Genomic DNA, 19,194 nt, shown 5'->3' on the forward strand with positions numbered 1-19,194 from the left:
GGGGGGGAAGCAAATAAGGCCTTTGTGCCCGGCGGGGCTTCCAGAAACCAGCTCTGACGCGGGTTGCCGTGCAGGTTTACGGGGGCGCACTCGTGGGTCAGCCCCCCTTGGAAGGGCCGGGTGGGCAGAGGGAAGCCCTCGGAGACCTCACAGGCATCGGCCCTGGGCCAGCCCTTCCCACTTCTCGGGGCGGGGAGGGACTTCCTTTTACCCCTGCTGGCTGCCCAGGGCGCGGCCGTGACCTGGGGGAGGGCCTCTTTCCAGGAGGCAGTTGTAGGAAGGGCCTTTCTGCTGGCCGCGCTGGGACGGGGAGGGGTCTATGGGGCCTGGGGGCCACATTGTAGCTTCCACCGCGTCCTTATCTTCTAGATAAATGCAGTTTGGAACATACTTTGCTCCGAGGTGGAAGAGCTGTCTGGGGAAAGACGGAAATGAGTTCTCCAGCTGCACAGGACTCTGAATCTTAGTCCCATTTCCCCTTCTGTCTTGCAGCACCCCCCTTCTCCGGACAGAAGGCCGGGTCCTGGGACTTGTCCTCTGACATCGGGGAGCTGGGGGCCTGTTGCAGGTAAGAAACGCAGACGGGGCAACTGAATGAGTAGCTGGACCAAGGCCTGCTGAGCAGAGGGGCTGTGTCATGACTGAGGGGACCAGCCTGTGTCCGGTGACGGCCCCATGTGCTCTGCAGGTCCACTCAGGAGGGAGGGAGAAGTCACTTCTCGTGACCCTCCTTGGCCTCTCTCAGCACCACACTATCTCCCTCCCGGCCCTGTCTTCACATCCTCATCAGCTCCCAGTGTCCCCACACGTGAAGGGCAGATGTCACTGGTGTGCCTGGCACCGGTGAGTTCCCAGAACAGTCCCTCATTTCCATTTACCTGTGTGACTTCCCTCTTTGTGGCCACCGGTGGAATGTTCTTGCTCTCCCCAGAAACCAGCTGGGCAGCTTGTCTGTCCTCCGCCTTGACAGCTGTGGGACGGAGCCCAGGTTGGCTGTCCTGTGGTGTCTGCACAAAGGAGTTATTATTAAAACGAAAGAGGTTTTGAGTTTCCCAAACAATGGCCTCTGGTGTGAGATGCCCTGCCCTTGGAGAGTCCCTCCGGTAGGGGTGTGTCCTTGGAAGGCACACAGTGGCAGAAGGTGTCCAGAGGAAGCGTTAGCCAGTGTCCAGGAAGAGCTGGAGGCATTCAGCCTCCCCTGCAGAAGGGAGAGCGAGTGGTGGCCTGGCAGAATGTTCTAGGATGTTTTCAGGACCTTTTCTTATTTCCAGCCAATGGAGGTAATTGATTGAGTGACTGATTGATTGATTTAATGGAGGTACTGGGGTTAAACCCAAGACCTCATGGATGCTAAGCACTCACTCTGTCACTGGGGCTGTGCCCATCCCCAGTTTGGGTTGTCCTTAAAATCATGCACATCTCCTCAGGGGGGAAGATGATTCGGATTTTGTTACAGCCTTCTCCACTCTCCACCTTTCCTATCATGTCTCTTGATCTCCTGGTATCAGCACAAACTTTTGGACAGAAAGAATGCTTTGGGATGTCTGCCTGGGACAACCTGGGCGCTTTTAATCGTGCTGTGAGGAATTTAGGAGTGTTCTGGTCTCAGGGTCAGTCCTCACCCCGCTGAGGCCTTAGAGGCTTAAAATGCCTCTGCCCTGGAAGCGGCCGCCAGCAGCCCTGGCCCTGCAGGCTGCGGTCTGTCTGGGTTGCGGTGAACCCAGGGGAAGGCAGGCAGATTCCTAGCATTCTTTCGGACTGGCATGGGCCGGAATGCTGGGGTTTCTGAAATCAAACAGCAAGTGTGCAGCTTGGTCCTCCTCTGAGGATAAACCCAGCAGACACCAGTGGTGGTGTGACATGGCTCCCCATCTGACCCCTACCTGACCCCACCTTTGGGTTTGAATTTGGGTTCAGCTTGGCCAGTTCAGGCCCCCTCCTGAGCAAGGCAGGAGGTCAGTGGGGGGTGGGGCTGCCTGGGACCCCACTCCAGCTCCAGCAGGTCCCCGGGTGTCATTTATGTGGTTTGCTTTTTCTGGCACTGTGCCAGCATTCCCGGGGCAGCAGGACCTCTGGGCAAAGGAAGCTGGAGGGTTGGGATGGGGCCTCCCATCTCGGGATGAGCCAGAACAGTGCCCGCAGTCCCCACCTTGTCCTTAAGGGCTCCTGGGAGCCTGGAGAGGGAGGTGCTCCTTTGCTGACATGCCTTTGGGGGACGTTTAGGGGCGGGGACCTGCGTCTCTCAGCATTTAAAGAGACCAGCCCCGGCCTGTGGCCAAGATGGGAACTTGACACATTTGGCCGATTTTTGTGGGTTTTTTTCCTCCAGAAACATGAATGCGTCATTTTCCCTCTGCTTCTTAACGTTCAAGATACGATTTGTCTCAAGTTCACTGTGAAGCAGAGCTTGTGCGGGCTTCCGTTCCTGTGCCTTTTGCGGGCCCCTGTGTTGTGTCTGCACGTGATCCCATCAGCGCGGGGCCAGTTCTTAACCTGTTCCTGAGCCGGCCGTTCTCACCGCCAGAAATTCATTAAAGTGCCCAGGGGTGTTGCTGGTGGGCCAGGGGAGGGAGCGGAAATGATGCCCAGCGCTAGTTCTCTGTAAGGCCAGTGTGAACCACCAGAGTGACCGGCAAGTGGCAGAACTTGGCCCGGCAGCTCCCTGGGGAGCATGCCAACCGAGGACGGAGCTCGGCGGGGAAGCCCAGGGCCCCGAGGCCGAGGCTGGTTCCCACGGGCTGCCGACGGCCCTGGAGGCTGGCGTGAGCTCCAGCCTCGGGTCCCCACGCCCTGCGTGTTGTACCTCTCAGCCTGGGGACACTCCATACGTCCTGCCCATGTTACAGGCGAGAAATGGGGCTCAGAGTACCTCGTTCAGGTTCAAGTTCAGAGGGTTATTAATAAGCGTGTGTGCATGTTTCCTTGCTGCCTCCCCTTACCTGGCGCCTGGGAGGGCACATGAGCTACATGGGCAGGTATCCCCAAGTCCAGCTCCGGCCAGTAGAAGTCAGTTTTGAGCCACAAACATAAGCCATGAAGATAATTTTTTAGAGTAAAACTCAAGAAGTGAGATTAAATCTTTTTCTCTTAGAACTATAGATTTACTTAAAACAAGGGCACTGTTAAGGAATGAGCTGAATGCTCTTCAGGGATGGGGCCATCCAGCGGCCCGGCCTCGTCCACTCTGCACTCTGGAACAGGGACGGACTCTGGCCGGGCGCCCTCGGCCTAGACCACGTGGATAATCACAGACAAATTCTTGCTTTTCAAGGGCTACTTTTTAGGCTGAGGATCTCCATAGTTTCCCATTGTGCAGGTTTTTTGGCTTTGTTTCTGGTTGAGCATTCAGTTAACCGTTTTAAGTGTGCAGGTTGATTGGCATTAGTGCCTTCAGTGTGATGTGACCCCCACCTCTCTCTGGTCTCAAAACTTCTTCATCACCCCAGGAAAACACCCCGTCCCCACTAAGTAACTGCTCCCATCACCCCCTGCCCCCATGCCCTGGCAACCAACCACTAATTGGTTTACTTTGGAGGTTTGAACTGGGTGCCAGCTGTATGTAGGGGAGATCCTGGCTTCCTTGTGTCCCCGGGACAGAGCAGTGAAGGCCAGCGTCCTTAAAGCCAGCATGACACCCAGGCCTGCTTGGACTTGGTCGCTAGCTAGATGGCGTAGAAGCACCGAGCTGCACCTGCCCGGGCCTGCCCGGCCCGCTGGAGATCAAGTCTGACATCATAGTGGTCAGCAGGTGTTTTACCAGCAGGGAGGGGGACCCGGCCTCGCGTCACCTGAGTGTGAGGCAGCGCTCAGCCTCCTTCAGCACCTCCGCATTGCTGTGCCTCGATAAATAAAGGCTGCAGCTGACTGTGAGTGAGGTCATGTGGCACCAGCAGGAAGCCTGGGGAATGCGGGCAGATGAGAAACCTGACCCGCACTTCGGCAAGGCGTTCAACTGAAAAAGGCACCTGCATTCTTAAAAGCCTTGTGGTTTAGTCTCTCAGTCTCATCACCCTTCTCAAAGCAGGCACGTCATGAGGACAGATGAGACGTTTTTGACATACTCAAGGCCCAGGAGATAAAAGATGTGAGTCAGAAAGATTCCACCGTTGTTTATTTCAGGAGCCTTCCCGTCTCTTGCTGCAACCTGCTTAGACTACAGGGAACTTCCCAGTCTGATCAGAAACCCTCGCTTCTCTGCCTCTGGCCTGAGTTTTGTCCTTTTAGTGTTAGTGTTAGTTCCTTATTTATAGTTGGCTGGGCCGGCTGCAATTTAGGAAGGACAGAGTGTGTTTCATTCTTGGGTCAGAAAAATGCACAGAGAGCGTATAGTCTTGATCTTTTCTAAGCACAGGCAGATTCCGATTATGGGCACATAAGCATTATGCATCAGTTTCCTCAGACTTTGGTTTCCTCATCTGTGAAAATGGAGCCAGTCTCAAAAGATTCTCAAAGATCAAAAGGAATCAAATACGCACCCTAACTGGCTCAAGAGAAAAAACTGGGAGGATTATTGGAAAGATCCAGAGGGGAGCCCAGCGGATCGTAGGGGACCCGGGAACCAGACTGTGAGGAATGAAGCTGCTCTTAGGGTGGAATTGCACGTCCCCCCGCCTGTGCTTCTCGCTGACACCTGGCCTTCGCGGCTCAGCCAGGGCCCAGCAGCCCTGCGCCGGACCTGCCCCAGGCCACTTGCTCCTTTCCCAGCGCCCTGCTCTTAGAAGAAGGTTGGGCCGCTAGCTTTTTTGAGCCAGTGCTCAGTTGCTGCAGACAGCGGATTGGCTCACTGGTATGTGGTATCCATCTCTGATCCATCAGAGGGAGGGGACAGGGCCCCGGGGTATCCAGGCTGGGGGCGAGCCTGGGCCAGGCAGTGATACTCCCAGGAAAGTGAGGAGGTGGCATGCGTTCACCCTCTCCTGGGCTTTATGCAGACTTGCCACCCTCCCTTCCTCCCTTTCCTACCTTCCCTCCTTCCCAGCCTCCCTGTTTCCTTCCCTCCCTCCCTCCTTCTGAATTTGCCACAACCCCACCAGCCGCCCCGGGCCCCCATCTCCTGTGTCTATACTGTGGGGCCCTGAGCATCAGTCACATGGCTCCTTTGAACACGCAGCACGTGTGGCCAATGGGGATGCCCTACCCCGGACGCTTCGCTTCCCGCTGTTTCTCAAACATGTCACTCTCCTGACCTCAGGCTGCTGCAGGGGCCCCAAAGTTCAGAAGAGGGATTCATACCACCCACTAGCCAGAGTGAGCAATTCGGGGCCCTATTCCCAAGAGGTTAGCAGCTGGCCTTGGGGAAGGCTGAGCAGAGGGACAGTCCTGGCTCCTTGAGGGTGCTCGGATGCTGTTTGGTAGGATGTCCAGCTGAGATGCACCCGGTGTCTCCTTCCCTCCACTCTGTCCCAGTGGGAAGGGACCTGAGAGGTCGCGGGGCCGAGGTCTGCATTTGGTAGAGGAGGGGGCAGAGCAGGGCTGCTTTCAGGTCGGCCCACTCCTGTCGGCCCCGTGGGGTCCGCCTCTCTCTGTCCCTGGCTGTGTGCTGTGGCCCTGGCTCCGGGTAGACAGGACCCCCCACCTTCCCGGGCAGCCCTGGACTTCACATTCAGTAAACATAACTTGATTCTTTTTCTCACCTCCTTCATCATTGCCCATAGATCCTGTTGACACTTGTTTTCTGTGTGTGAGCTGGAATGTACAGCCTCATCTCCGCCTTTGGTTTTTGACGTAATTAATTGTAGAAAGTGTTGCTGATGCTCTAGGTTGGTCTGGGGTGTCCTCTGTTGGAGCGCAGTGCTCTGGGCCTTGGCCCATTACACAGAATCTTAACAACAGGGGTGTCGCCATGGGCCTTACGGACTTCTAGTGGTCCATTTAGAGGGTCCTCAAGACCCTGAAATGATAAGCCAAACTTTGCAGGAAGAGGTGATTTACTAAAGCAATGGCCCACAGCCCTTATCAGATAGACTGCTCAGATGATCTGTGCCCTCAAAGCCCCTGACCTGGAGGGAGACCTGGGACGGGCTCGGAGACGAGGCAGGCGTGGGTCTGACCGAGAACCTGAATGCCTGCCTGGGCCAGAGTGCTCAGCCCAGACCGAGGTGAAACGCTTCTCTCCTGTATCTGGTCATTATTTCTGTTGCTTTTCGTTCGGGCCAGACGGTATCTGCTCCTTTACAGACAGGGTAGACTGGCTTGTGAGAATCTTCTCTGGATTTTAGTTGATCCGGGGCTCGCTTGGACCCACAACTGGAAGTCAGAAATGCTGTGTGGGTGGTTGACAGGCACCCAGGGTCCGGGTCACTAGCAGGCCGTCGGTGGGTCGCTGGAGAGAGCGGCCCCCTGAACCATCAGGCTGCACGGTGTTCAGGTCCTGAGCGGCGTTGGGAGAGGAAATCATAAACCGACTCCCGGAGGCGGGTGGGTTTCTGATGAATGACGCGTGTGGTCTGGGGCCCTCGTGGATTCGGCAGAAGCAGCTTCAGGGAGGAAATGTTTTTGTACCGTGCTTGAAGAGCTCTTCTGTAGGTTCCTCTTATATTTACATTTTGCAGAGTGCATCACAGTTTGCAGAGCTGTCCCCAACTTGGGCTTACTCTTCTCCGAGAGGTGGGTCGGGCCAGACGGTCGTCAGGAGCCTCATTTTACAGACGAGGGAGCTGGTGCCCCAGGAGTGGAGCAGTGATTAAACGGAGCTCAGGTGAGCCTTCCAACCTCACACCAGCACCCGGATCCCCACAGCAGAAGACCTGGGACCAGCTGGTGGAAGGCTCGGCAGGGTTCTGGAACTGCCCATTGGCGGAGCGAGTCGCTGGGCTGTAGCAGAGTCCAGGTGGGGCTGGATGGATGTCCAGCAGGAGTCCTTCACCAGGTTCCTGTCCGGCTGGGATCTCTGGATTTCAGAAGGACTTAATGTAACTTGAGAACCGGGCTTCCGTCTGCCGGGGCATAAATTTTGTTGAGAGGCGTGTTTGCATGTGTTACTGGGAAAAAGTCTGCCCTCCTCCGGATGCTGAGTGTCTGTAGGCAGTTTTTAGGGTACCGCACGTGGGTGGGCTTCAGAGTGAATCTCAGCGCGCTCCCGCTGATGGGGTCCTGGGGACGGGGTGTGGCTGGGTGGCAGGAGCCCACGGCAGCCCTCTTCTTGCCGTCCTCTGCGGAGGCTGGTGGGGCTGGGGGCCAGCATGACGGAGGCAGACTCCCTTCTGGCCGGGGTCTGGCCCTCGGACACCAGACGGGATTCTACAAACCCAGGCCACGGAGGCCAGGCTCCCATTTTGTCAACGTGATGTGAGGAAAGTGGATACTTTGCCAGAGCTAATAGAGCAAGCGTCCTGGCTGAATAGTTTTGCTGGGGTGGGTGGGGGGAGTGCGGCAGGAGACCAGAAAGAGGGTCGTCAGCGGGAGGGGCAGCTGTGTGAGTTTGTTTTGACTAGAAGTCTAGTCAGTTTACAGTGCCGTGTCAGTTTCTGGTGTACGGCATCACGTCTCAGTCACACATGAACATACATAGATTCCTTTTCATCTTCTTTTTCATTATAGGGTACTGCAAGATATTGACGGTAGCTCCCTGTGCTTTGTGGTGGAAACTTGTTTACCTGTTCTATGTATAGTAGTCAGTATCTGCAAGTCCCAAACTCCCACTTTACCCTTCCCACCCCCTCCTCCCTGGTAACCCTACGTCTGTTTTTGATGTCTGGGAGTTGTTTTATCTGTTGGGAAGAAGCCCCTTTTTCTGGGGGAGCCTTTTCCTCCTGCTTTACCTGTGTGGTTCTGGTGGGGCGTGGCCTGGACTCCGCAGCGAACCTGTCTGGGGGCAGATCTCAGCGACTGGACTGATGGCTGTGTGGCTCCGCTCAGTGGCCCGCTGTGGTGCCTCAGTTCGCTCACCTGCAGAACGGGGGTGGAACCGCAGTTAGGAGGTGAGGGGCTGCCAGCTGGGAGGCCTCGAGTGTCTGAACCCAGGCTGCTCCGGGGCCAGGCCCGCCCGGTGCTTCCCGCAGCTTGATTTGGCTGCCCCAGTCCAATCTCATTGTTGCCTAGCAGGTTTGCATCGGGTTTTTAGAGTCCTAAAAGCCACCCAGATGCCCTTGCTCCTGTCGCTACTTGGGGTGTGTCCTCCCAGTGCTCTGCGGCCTCCGCAGTGCGCTGCGGCTCTGGGTCAGCACCCCTGACCAGCCCCTGCCTCCTGGCCGGGCCGGGTCCCAGTCCACCTTGATTCCTCCCGTTGTGACTTCTCCCCCTTGCCGGACCCGCCCCGCTCCTGACTACGCGTAGGTGGTTGGGTTTTTTCTCCCTGTCCTGTTATAGTGTATTCCTGTTGATAATAAGAATATGTCTCAGTGTGTACGATTTTTTTTAAATAAAAGTATCTTTTCAGACTGTGTTCTGCCCACACAGAACACTTTAGCCCCATTTGTGTGTCTGATGGGCTCATTTTAAAGTGTCCCAGTTTGGTTGACATGTGGTACAGTCACAAAGTAGTGCAACCGCCATCGCTAACTCCAGACCATTTTTCCAACCCAAGAGGAGACCTGTGAGCAGTTAGGCAACACCCCTCCCTGCCCTCGGCCGCGGCAGCCTCCCGCCTGCTCACTGTCTCTGTGGATTTGCTGCTTCTGGGTAGGCTGTGAGTGGAACCATCCAGCAGGTGACTTGTGGTGACTGTCTTCTTCCCCGTGTTGTAGCGTTTGCGAGGCTCCCCGCCCCCTCCGCGGCAGCACGTGGCCGCGTGCCCTTCCTTCTTGTGTGAGCGGCGCCCCACCACAGGGAGACACCGCGCCCACGCAGGCCGCCACCCGCCGGGGCGCTTGGGTCCACCTCTGGCTGCTGCCAGCAGTGCTGCTGGGAGCCATCATCCTTAGACTTTAACTTAATTTTAACTTCTCTCACCTAATTCTAGCAGCTTCTGACTTTATTTTAAGAGCTATCTTCTCTCATTTTCAATCTCCTGTCGAGACCCCAAGCTTCAGAGCCAGCTCCCTGCCCCCACCCGCAGACCCGGCCCCGGTATCTGGTCCACCCCCGAGAGCCAGGGCTTGCCCTGGCGTTGAGATCGCCCTTGGCGCGGACCGGCTCGGGTTGCTGGCGCGCAGAGGCTGGCTCGGTGCCGTGCGCTGTGGAGACGAGACCCTTGCCCGCGTGCTGAGCATCCCCGGCCGGGAGGCCCTGCTTCCCGAGGGGCGTCCACAGCAGCCTCGGCCAGGTGCTCCTGCAGGTGCAGTGCCGCGCGCACCTGCATCCGGACCACAGAGAGGCCTGCTGTGAGGGCGCAGCCTCCCGCGTCTCCCCTGTGCTGGCTGACGCGAGGCTGCCCCTCCTTGCCCTCCCACACCTGTGGTGGGGTCAGCCCGGGGCTTGACCCGGAACCGCTGCATCAAATGGGGTTCCCTTGCCTCCTGGGAGGACTGGCCAGTAGGACGGCCAGGCTAGAGGGGGAGAGACGGGGAGCTTGGGGTGGCCCCTCTCTGTAGCACAGCCTGAGACTCACCCTGGTCCCTCTGGTCTGGGGTCCCTGTCTCCCCAAGCTCCTGTAACTCCCTCCCCTCCCTCCTGCTGTCGTTGCCCCAGGGTGCTCCTGCACCCACCCACATCGCTGTCACCGTCCCTTTTCTAAACTTGACTCAAATGATGCTAAATCTGAGTGACAGCGAGCTGGTCCCTACCCGGTGGGGATGTCACGGCAGGGCCCGGGAACCTGCACTTCAACCTGACTGGCCCAGTCAGTTGCTGCCACTCTCAGCTTCCTTGGGTCCAGACCCCACACTGACTGCTCTTGTCCTGCCCCCACCTTTTGGAGCATCTGTCCAAGGAGGCGCAAGGTGTGTACTGAGCCCTTCCTGACATCCAGATTTTGCAGGTTGAACACACATCTTAAAGGCAAGCCGTGGGAGGAGCAGGAGGGAGGAGAGCCAGTGCCTTTGACTTTGGGAAGGATCACCCGCCACAGGCCCCCTTGCACCCGAGTCCCTGGCGCTCTTACAGGGGCCGCAGTTGCAGTCCCCAGGTTGCGTCCCCCAGTCCCCATCTGTGTCCCGGGAGGGGAGGGTCTTGACTTCCGGGTGGCGGGGAGCAGATGCAGCATGTCCTTGGAGGGGAAGGGGGCAGCAGCTCAAGGGCCGTGGGGAACCGGGCAGGGTGTTTGTAAGCTGAAAGGAAGGCGGTCCTTGCCAGCCTCCTCTCCCCCACCAACCAGTGAGGAGCCCTGTGCTCTGCAGCCCAGAACCACCGGGCTCTGGACTCAGGGCCCAGCTCACTCTGGGACGCCAGCCGGGGCAGCCGGCCTGGGCCTCTGCGGTCTCCCTTGTCTGTCCCTTCACAGCGCCAGTGTCACCAGGGGACGTCCAGCAGGTCTGGAGACGTTTCTGGTCATCACAGCTGAAGTCGCGGGGAGCTACTGGTGTCTAGTGGGTCGAGGCGAGCGTGATGCTGACCACCCTGCGATGCACGAAACACGCCCTGCCAGACACACACACACACACACACACACACACACACCCAGCAAAAAATGACCTGGCCTCAGATGTCCATAGCCCCAAAGCTGAGAAATGCTGCTTTATGGCAAAAGTGTTCTGTTTCAACTGGAGAGCTGACTGGCTGGGGGAGATGGGTGGGGCCCTTGGCTCGGATGGGGATGCAGGAGGCTGGGCGTCCTTGCGGTGGGGGGTGGGGAGCGGGTGTGCTGGACCCGAGGTGGCTGTGGGCCAGCCCGCGGGTGGGCAGGAGGTGCTGCGGAGACAGCGTTTGGGCGTCAGCAGAGACCAGGGCGCCCCATTCCCCCACTTCTGGGGGTGGCCTGGCTGTGACTAGCCTCCCTAAGGAGGATGCCCTGAGTGATGACAGCAGAAGGGCGAGGGTGGACACTGGGGACACTGGACACTTGAGGGCAGGCAGAGGAGGAGAAATCTTGGACAGAAGCACCAGCCATGGGGGTGCCAGGGAGACCCCTGTGAGATGGGCCTTGAAGACCAGTGCAGAGAGGAGGAAGCTGTCCCTCTGGGAGGCCACGCAGAGCACAGTGGTTAGAAAGCCGCTGGGTGAGTCGTGCTCAGGGAAGCGCCCTGGGGCTTCGTCACAACCCCAGTGAGAACAGTGTGTCCGAGCCCCCGGGCGGGGGAAGCTGCCCCGGGGAGCGGCTCAGGGGCTGTGGGGAGCCCAGCTGGGTGTTTGTCAGCAGACGGGAGGGCAGTCCTTGCCGGCCTCCTCTCCCCGCGCCAGCCAGGGGGGACCCTGTGCTGCAGCCAGTTGGTCCTGTAGGAAGGGGGCCCCCGGGCTCTGGTCCAGGCCAAGGCTCTGCATGACTCAGGGCAGGAGGAGGAGGAGGAATGGGGGGCGTGGCGTCAGGGAGAAGATGCTCCAAGAACCCACTGGACGACTGGGTAGGAACAGCGACGAGGCAGAGCAGGGGACGGGAAGGCCGAGGCGGTGCCCTTTCTACCTGCGGGTAGTTCCTTCCCTTACCCTCCATGTGATGAACTCGGCGTCGTCGGGCGCTTTTCAGCTGAGGTGAAAGGAAAGCTCCTCCGCGCTGCCCTCCGGCTCCAGGTCACACTCCCGGTCTGAGTGCCTCTCTTGCGTCACCCTCAGAACTGGAAGGAAAGCAGCTGTGATTATCATGAGGCCACAGACGGGGTTCCAGAGACCCGGGTCAGCCCCCTCTGCCTGCGGGAAAGCTGTCGATGGGCTGAATTCCATTTCATCTCTGCCTGGTACAGACTTGCAGCAGAAGCTCTGCCGAAAAACAGAGGGTGATTTCACACCAGGTTGGCTAAGTGCATGCTTTGATTAAAAACAAAAAACCATGAAGCAAGACGTTCGGACCGCCCTGTGAGCTCGGCCGCCGCGGCGCGGCGCAGGGGTCCTGCTCTGGTCTCCGGGAGCCGGGCTGCTATTGGCCCCGCGGGCAGAGGCGGCGCAGCTGGTCTTCTTGGAACTGTCCAGAAAGGAGCTGCTCCAGCCCAGCCATCCCCGTGCTGGGCTCACGCCTGCCCTGGGCCCCGCGGGCCCTGCAGCCACCCGCCCCGGCCGCTCAGTAGCTGGGAAAGCTCAGGCCAGCCACCTAGCTTCTCTGCACCTCAGTTTTCTCGACAGTATGACAGAGGTAATCGTCGTCTGTGTCGGGGGTGGCTGTGTCGTTGAAGTCGGAGCACACGGCCACACTTAGAACAGCGCCTGACACGCACGCCCTATCCAGCAGGTGCTGGCTGGGCTGCAGACACCTTTTACTGCTCTTCACAGATACTGTGTTTTTAGCCAGTCACAGGGCTGCGGCACGCCTGGGTGGAGCACGTCGACTTTCCAGCAGCGTTTGCTTACTTTGTGTGTCTCTGGCACATTCTGGTAATTCTAGAACTATTTCAGACTTGTCGTTGTTACCCTGTTTGCTCGGGTGACCTGTGATCCGTGATCTTTGATGGCACTATTGCAAAAACACGACTCGCTGAAGGCTCAGACAGCGGGTAGCATGTATTTTTAGCAATAAACTAGTTTTTAATGAAGGCATGGGCATTTTTAAGAGCCAATGCTGTTACACCCTCAGCAGACCTCACAGAGTGTAGAACATAACTCTTCTAGGCACCAGGAAACTGAAAGATTCACGTGCCCCACTTTTCCTTGATACGTGCTGTATTGAGGTTGGTCTGGAACCGAACTTGCTCATCCCCGAGGTCTGCCTGTCGCTTTCTTCCCAGGGCTGCGTAGCAAATGACCGTGAACTGTGTGGCTTCAAACAGCAGAAATGTATTCTCTCACAGTCTGGGGCTGCAAGTCTGGCATCAAGGTATCTGCAGGGCATGTTTCCTCCGAGGGCTCGAGAAAGACGCCGTCCCTGCCTCCTCCCAGCCCTCGTGGTTAACCCGCCCCCGTGATGCTTGCTGGCTCGCGCCTGCATCACTTCAGTCTCTGCCTCCATCATTGTTATCTGTGGAGTTTCTACCCTCATTGTTACTTATGTGTGTGTCTTCCATAAAGAAGGCTCCAAAGTGGGTTTGCACCTGTCTGGGTGGGACACATGACCCACTTCCCTAGAGAAGAGGAGTGCTCCCTTAGCTCCCAGTGACCTACTGTCACAATTTCCCCCTCAGCTGCCTGGCCGGCGGGGCCGAAGTGCCCAGAGGGCTGCTCTGGCGGGAAGCCAGCCCATGGCCTCTCTCACCTGCCTCCCGCCCCAACCTGTTCCCTTGTTCCTCGATGTCCAAGGTGCTCCAGTGTCCCTGAAAGGTTACAGCTACCCGGAACCTCAGAGTAGGATCTTACCTGGAAATGAGATCTTTGCAGGTGTAACCGTTGGCAGAGAGTGGTCCCTAATCCCGCGAGTGGTGTCCTCCTCAGACGCCCTGAGAGAACACGGGTGAAGGAGGCCGCGTGAGGACAGAAGCTGATTTCGGAGCATCTACAAACCAAGGAAAGGACGAGGCTTGCCCACGACATTGCAGCCGGGACAGAGGCCGCAGTGGATTCTCCCGCGGAGCCTTTGAGAGCAGGGCCCCGCAGAGACCTTGGCTGCAGGCTTTCGGCACCAGGCCTGGGAGAGAAGAGTTTCCTTAAGCCCCTCTGTTGGCAGTGATTCGTCACAGCAGCCCTGGGAAGCAGCGCATCCATGGCCTTGCCAACCCCAGGGCACCTTGACGAGGCATTGAGCACCTACTGTGTGCACACCTGATGAACCAGATTTTACTGTCTTCCTGCTGCAGGTGATGCACATAGAGGCTCAGAGAGGTTAAGTAGCTTGTCTAAGAGCACACAGCTAGAGCTGTGTTTACACTCAGATCTGACTCCAAAACCCATGTTTTATTCTTTGTTTGATGCCATCACTTCAGTTGAGTCCCAGCTACAGGTGAAGAGGAGAAAGACACTGGTGGTAAAGGGCCAGGTGAGGAAACCACGGACCACGCCAGAGCACCTCTTGGGCCTGCGGCAGCAGAACCGGGCTGTGGGGCTGGCGGCAGGATGCTGGGCGGGCCAGCCTGCAGTGTCTTCATCTTTGTCAGCATAGGGACGAAACGACCCGCTCATCTCCTGGGCGACAGAGGACGAGCTTGTCTGCTCACAACACATGTTCCCACAGCAACCTTTTCTCCCCCAGTCTCTTTCCAGAATTTTGTGTCTTGATGAATCAGTGAAGGTGGGATTCAGTTGGTGCCAGAAGACACTTGAAAACCCTAAATGCCAGTCAGTGGGCTGTCTGGCCTCCTGGCCTCTGCTCTCCCCGCCCCCTTTCTCCTCCAACAGCCGGGAGGCGCATCCTTGTATCCGGAGCTGTGCGCTCCTGCCCCTCCAGCACCGTGTCCCTGGGGACCCTGAGCGCCCCCAACCCCCCGCAGCCTTATTTCTCATCGTCAGCTGCTCTCCACACAGCTAATACCAGCTGCTGGAAATTTCTGTTCGAGGTTTTGCTTCTGCATTCGGTTTCAGTGCTGTGACTCCGCAGGGGTGTCTGTCCGTGTTACTAAGTATGTTTTCATTTGGCGCATGTCCTGCTGCAGAAGGAACCTGACGTTGTGGCTTCGGAGCTCCTGAGGTGGAGCCCGAGGGGAGAAGGGCCTCCCTGCATCCCCCACAGCTCAGGGGGCACTGGTCCACTTTGTCCTCCCCTCCTGCTTTCTGCTGGTCCAGAGTCTGCTCAGTGAACCGACGTGTTCAGAGAGCTCCGGTATCTTTGTGAAAGTAGTTTGTTTCAAAACCCCAGTTGTTTGGTTACCACTGGGAAATGCCCCTGCAAGGCTCCTGAGGGGGCGTAGCAAGACTTTTATACTCGGGGGTCCGCAGGTGTGGTCACCCGCCGGCACCAGACTCAGCCTTCAGGAGTGTGAGGTGAGTGATGTGAGCAGTGGTCAGGCTGGGGCCTGGCAGTTGGGGTCTTAGGAGAGAATGTTCCAGCAGTGTGGGGGGCTCGACTCCCACTTGCCCCTGGGAGTTGCAGCTGCATCAGACGTGGCAGAAGGAGAGAGAGCTGAGGAGAAAGTTCGCTGGAAGGCAGGAGGCCACTCGGCTGAGCAGACTGAGGGTGAGCGTCTGAGAAGACGGCTCTGTGTCACCTCGGGGAGCGTGTGTGACCTTCCTGGGGTGGCCACAACAGACTACCACAAACTGGGTCACTCCAAACAACAGAAATTCATTCTCTCGTGGTTCTGGAGGCCAGAAGTCTGAGATTGGGGTGCGGGCAGGGCTGGCTCCTTCTGAGGCTGTCCGAGGCCTCTCAGGTGGCAGACGGCCACCTTCTCCCCGTGTCTCCACGTCATCTTCCCTCTGTGCCCAAGTTTCCCCATTTTGTACGGACACCAGCCACGTTGGATGAGGGCCCACCCTTGTCACTGTATCTGCACTTGGTCATCTGCAAAGCCCCAGTCCCTAATGAGGTGGTGTTTGCAGGGAGTGGAGGTTAGGACCGAGCATCCTTTGAGGGGGTCACAGTTCAACTCTTACAAGATGGTATTAGGAAAATGTGAACATACGGGATGTCTCAGTACCATCCTCTCCCTGGCCTGGTGGCTTTTCGGTTTTCGCCAAAAGCTGCTCGCTTAGGTGCTTGACCTGCTGTGTTATCCTAAAAGCAGAACCCCTTGGTTGGGCCTTAAGTAGCTCAAACAAGCAGAAATGAGGCGCAGTGAGTATTAACCCTGCACTGCGCACAGCACACAGTTGCGATAACAGAACTGGGCGTAGAATTTATGAAGTAATAGTGGTTTATAAAGAGATCATACTACCTCATCGAGTAAAGCAACTATAAACCGACTAGATTTAGTTCTTTGTTGCAGCAAAAGTTGTAGCATTCCAGACCACGTGATGTGTTTGAAAAAAGAGTGTGTCTCGAACTTGATGAAAACTACAAGGCTTGTGCATGAGCTGGGTCAGTACAAACAGCCTGACCACCAGCCTCTGTGGAGGGTGCTCTGTGTGTGTGCGTGATCCCAAGTGCAAGCTCTCGCTGCTGTCCTCTTGCACAGAGACCAGGAGGGACAGGGGTCAAGGTGAACGTGGCTGCGTTGCTGAGTAGTCAGTAAAGTGTGACATTGACCTGAGACCTGAGTGGAAAAAGTTGTCAGTGAGGGAAGTTTGGTGGTACAGAGCTTGAGAGCCAGCGAGAGGTACCAGTGCAAGGGTCCTGGGGTAGAAATGTGTTTAAGCTCAGAAAATGAGTACACCGAGAAGGAAGCAGGGTCATGCGATCCCAGGAAGGAGGTTAGATTTATTGTGAGTGCAGGGGAAAGTCCCCAGCAGGGCTTCCTGTGCTGAGAGGCCCAGGCTGCTCCAAGGAGAATGGTTCAGTTGCATGTGTTTGGGCTGGAGGTGAAGGGAGAGCAGGTGGAAGGCTGCTGCGGTGAGTCCAGGCGAGAGGTGAGGTGCTTGGCCAGGAGCAGAGAGTGGAGAGAGGTGGTCAGAGCGACGTATGTCAGACGTGGAATTTGGACTTGGGGGACTGCTTGGACTTGAGGTTTTTGGACAGAGTGCCTGTGGTCCCCAGAGCTTCACTTACTCTGCTCCTTTCCAGAAAGAGTTTGCCAGTCCCTGCTCTGCACTGTCCTGACACTCATTTTTAAATAAACAGACGCACCGTATCTCCGGAAGAAAAGGTAGCGCAGTGTACGGTCCTCACTTCGTACCAAGCCCGCGCCAACAAAAGCAAACACACAGAGGAGCTGCTTTTCTGAAGGAATGAAGGGATGGGAAGACATATTATAAAATTATTCTAAAGTACATTTGGAAGGAAAAAAATACTTGAAAAGAACGGGTAGGAGACCTTGAAACCGAACAGTTCATGGGGGCAAGTCCTTCCAGACGGCCGAACGTGGTAAAACTCTCAGAGTTACATAAGAGCTGATGTTCTTATAAAAATATGCAGATTGACAACACAGAATAGGCCAGATTCAAACCCTGGTGTCCATACACATTTAAAATGCATTAAGATGACATCACGGGGGGGACAGATTATTCAGGAACTGATAAAGGAGCCATGGCTTAGCCGTTTGCCAATTCATTTTGTAAAGTTCCTCACTGAGCAGCAAAATAAATTCTTTGTCCATTAATGTCAGTCCACAAACCATTTTTTTTAAATAAAGGAAGAAAAATGGGAATGTTTATCAAATTTTTCGTTAGGAGAGGCTTTTCTGTGCTTCAAGGGGAAATCACAAAGGAAAGATTGATAGGGTTGAATAAATGGAGACTTTATCAAGTTAGCAAATGGATTTGTCTGCGTGCGAGCAACAGTGGGGAAGATATTTGCAACTGAGATGATGAAATTCCAGGCTGTAATCGAACAAAGGATACGAAATGGGAGTCATGAAGCCGGAAGGAAGAAGTAGTCGGTATTTGAAAATGTCCCTACCGATGGTCAAAGGACTGTGAATTTAAACTTGGTATTCCGTTCCCCACTGGTCAGATTGGTGAAGCTTTTCTGGAGCTGGTGGCAGAAGGGTGGAAAGGGACCCCCAGTGCTGTTGGGAGTAAAAATTGCTACAGCTTTCCAGGAAAGCTTCGGCAAGGCTTCATGCTCTACTAGAAAGTCGTCCTAGGAAAAGAATCCAAAATTCGGAGGAAGATTAGGTGCAAAGATGGTCACTGCCCTGCTGTTTATAGCAGCGGACAGTGGGGAGCCTGTGGGGAGAAGCAGATCGGGTCGGATCCAGCCGCTTTCTGCAGCTCTGCTGGTGTTGACTTTCCTTCGGGAACGGTTCTTCGCCCAGTTCCATTTCCTGCAGGGGTTCCCCCCTCACCACCAGTTCTCAGATCCCACAGGTGGAGGGCTCTGTCCCACAAGACTGCCCCCCCCACCTCAGACGCCAGGCACAGGTCCAGGCTGACCCACTGGCTAGAGATGGAAGGTTCCTACCACCCTTCCTTGGGTTTAATTCGCTAGTGGCTCGTGGAACTCACATGTTTTACTAACTGGGTTACAGGTTTATTGTAACACAACTCTGGAAAATCCAAGTGGAAGAGATACGTGAGGCAAAGCCTGGAGAAAGGGGAGGAGCTTGCTGCCTCTCCTAGTGGCCACCCCCACCCCAAACCTCCACGTGTTCGCCAGCCTGGAAGGATTTTTACAGAGGGTTCATTATATAGACATGATTCATTAAATCACTGGCCGTTGGTGATTGATTCAGCCTCCAACCAGTCTCCTCCCCTCCCCAGAGGTCAGAGGGCGAGACTGAAAGCCCCCATCCTTAGGTTACCTGGGATCGGGCCCAAAGTCACCTCATTAACATGACAGAAGACACCTTTATTGCTTTCTTTGCTTGGGAAATCCTCAGGGTTTTAGGAGCCCTTTGCCAGAAACAGGACAAAGACCAAATGTCTATTTTCATTATGAATCACAATCAGGCAGCCAGCGTTTCCTAATTAGTGGAATTGCGAGGCCGGGAGGAACAGGAATACATTTTTTATTGTTTATTGGCAAAATGACTCTGTGCAAGTCACAGAGCTGAAACGGGGAAGGCTGGGTTTATGTCCCGTGGGGTCAACACAGCTTTGCAGGCACTCAGTCAGGTGTCGGGAAGTGCTCGGAATTGACCCCCTCAGACACGCCCAGGGAGTGGCCGTGCAAGGCCGGGAAGGACCTGCTGGAGCCATGGCCTGGTGTTTGGGGAAAAGAATGGAAGTTTATATTATAAAATGTGTTTCTTTTTTAACTTCAAAAAGTAGAGAACTTAGGGAAAATAAGCTAAAGAACAAAAGTATCCACACGCTTGGCACCCAGACATAATCCCTGTCATTATTCAGTGTGAGGTTCACCCTTCTTTTTCTATCAGGTAAACACTTCTAGGAACAGAGTGGAATGCGTTTTATGGTAGAATTTGTAGATTTCACTTTTCTCCGTGTTATGCTATATGGATTTTTTCATTCTATTAAATATCAGAAAACGCATTTTAGCAGCTGCGTCACCCGCCCTGGGAGTGGAATGCATTTCGGCCCGTGTGGTAAGTGATCGTCTCCATGTCTACATCACTGTAAAGCGTGTGTGAAGTCACTTTATAGAGACTTGTGATTGGTTTACCACTCTGGACATCTCCGTTAGTAATTCACGGACATGGTAGATCTTCAGTAAAGAAATTCGTTCATTAATTCCATGAATTACATCGGTTGCTTCCTGGGCTAGATGCCGGATCCTCCATAAGCCGGTGGATAAAACCGAAGCAGCCCCCTTCCATCCGGGCGAGGGTCTGGCTGAGAGGCATCCAAACCAGCGAGCTGAGCAATGACACC

The 19,194-nt window shown here is 55.8% G+C and overlaps 1 protein-coding gene across 6 annotated transcripts in view; it reads left to right on the forward strand.

The window, feature by feature from the left end:
• Nucleotides 1–19,194, forward strand: part of SH3BP4 (SH3 domain binding protein 4) — an 81,011-nt gene that overhangs the window by 34,927 nt on the left and 26,890 nt on the right. For 3 of the 6 annotated variants that reach the window (XM_072961873.1, XM_072961878.1, XM_072961877.1), the window contains exons 2-3: nucleotides 493–568; nucleotides 6,552–6,697. The gene's annotated coding sequence lies outside the window, so the exon portion shown is untranslated. The remainder of the gene's footprint in view (nucleotides 1–492; nucleotides 569–6,551; nucleotides 6,698–19,194) is intronic. The other 3 variants (XM_072961872.1, XM_072961876.1, XM_072961874.1) reach the window with 1 other exon arrangement.

The sequence above is a fragment of the Vicugna pacos genome, chromosome 5, assembly GCF_048564905.1.
Source record: "Vicugna pacos chromosome 5, VicPac4, whole genome shotgun sequence".
Lineage (NCBI taxonomy): Eukaryota > Metazoa > Chordata > Mammalia > Artiodactyla > Camelidae > Vicugna > Vicugna pacos.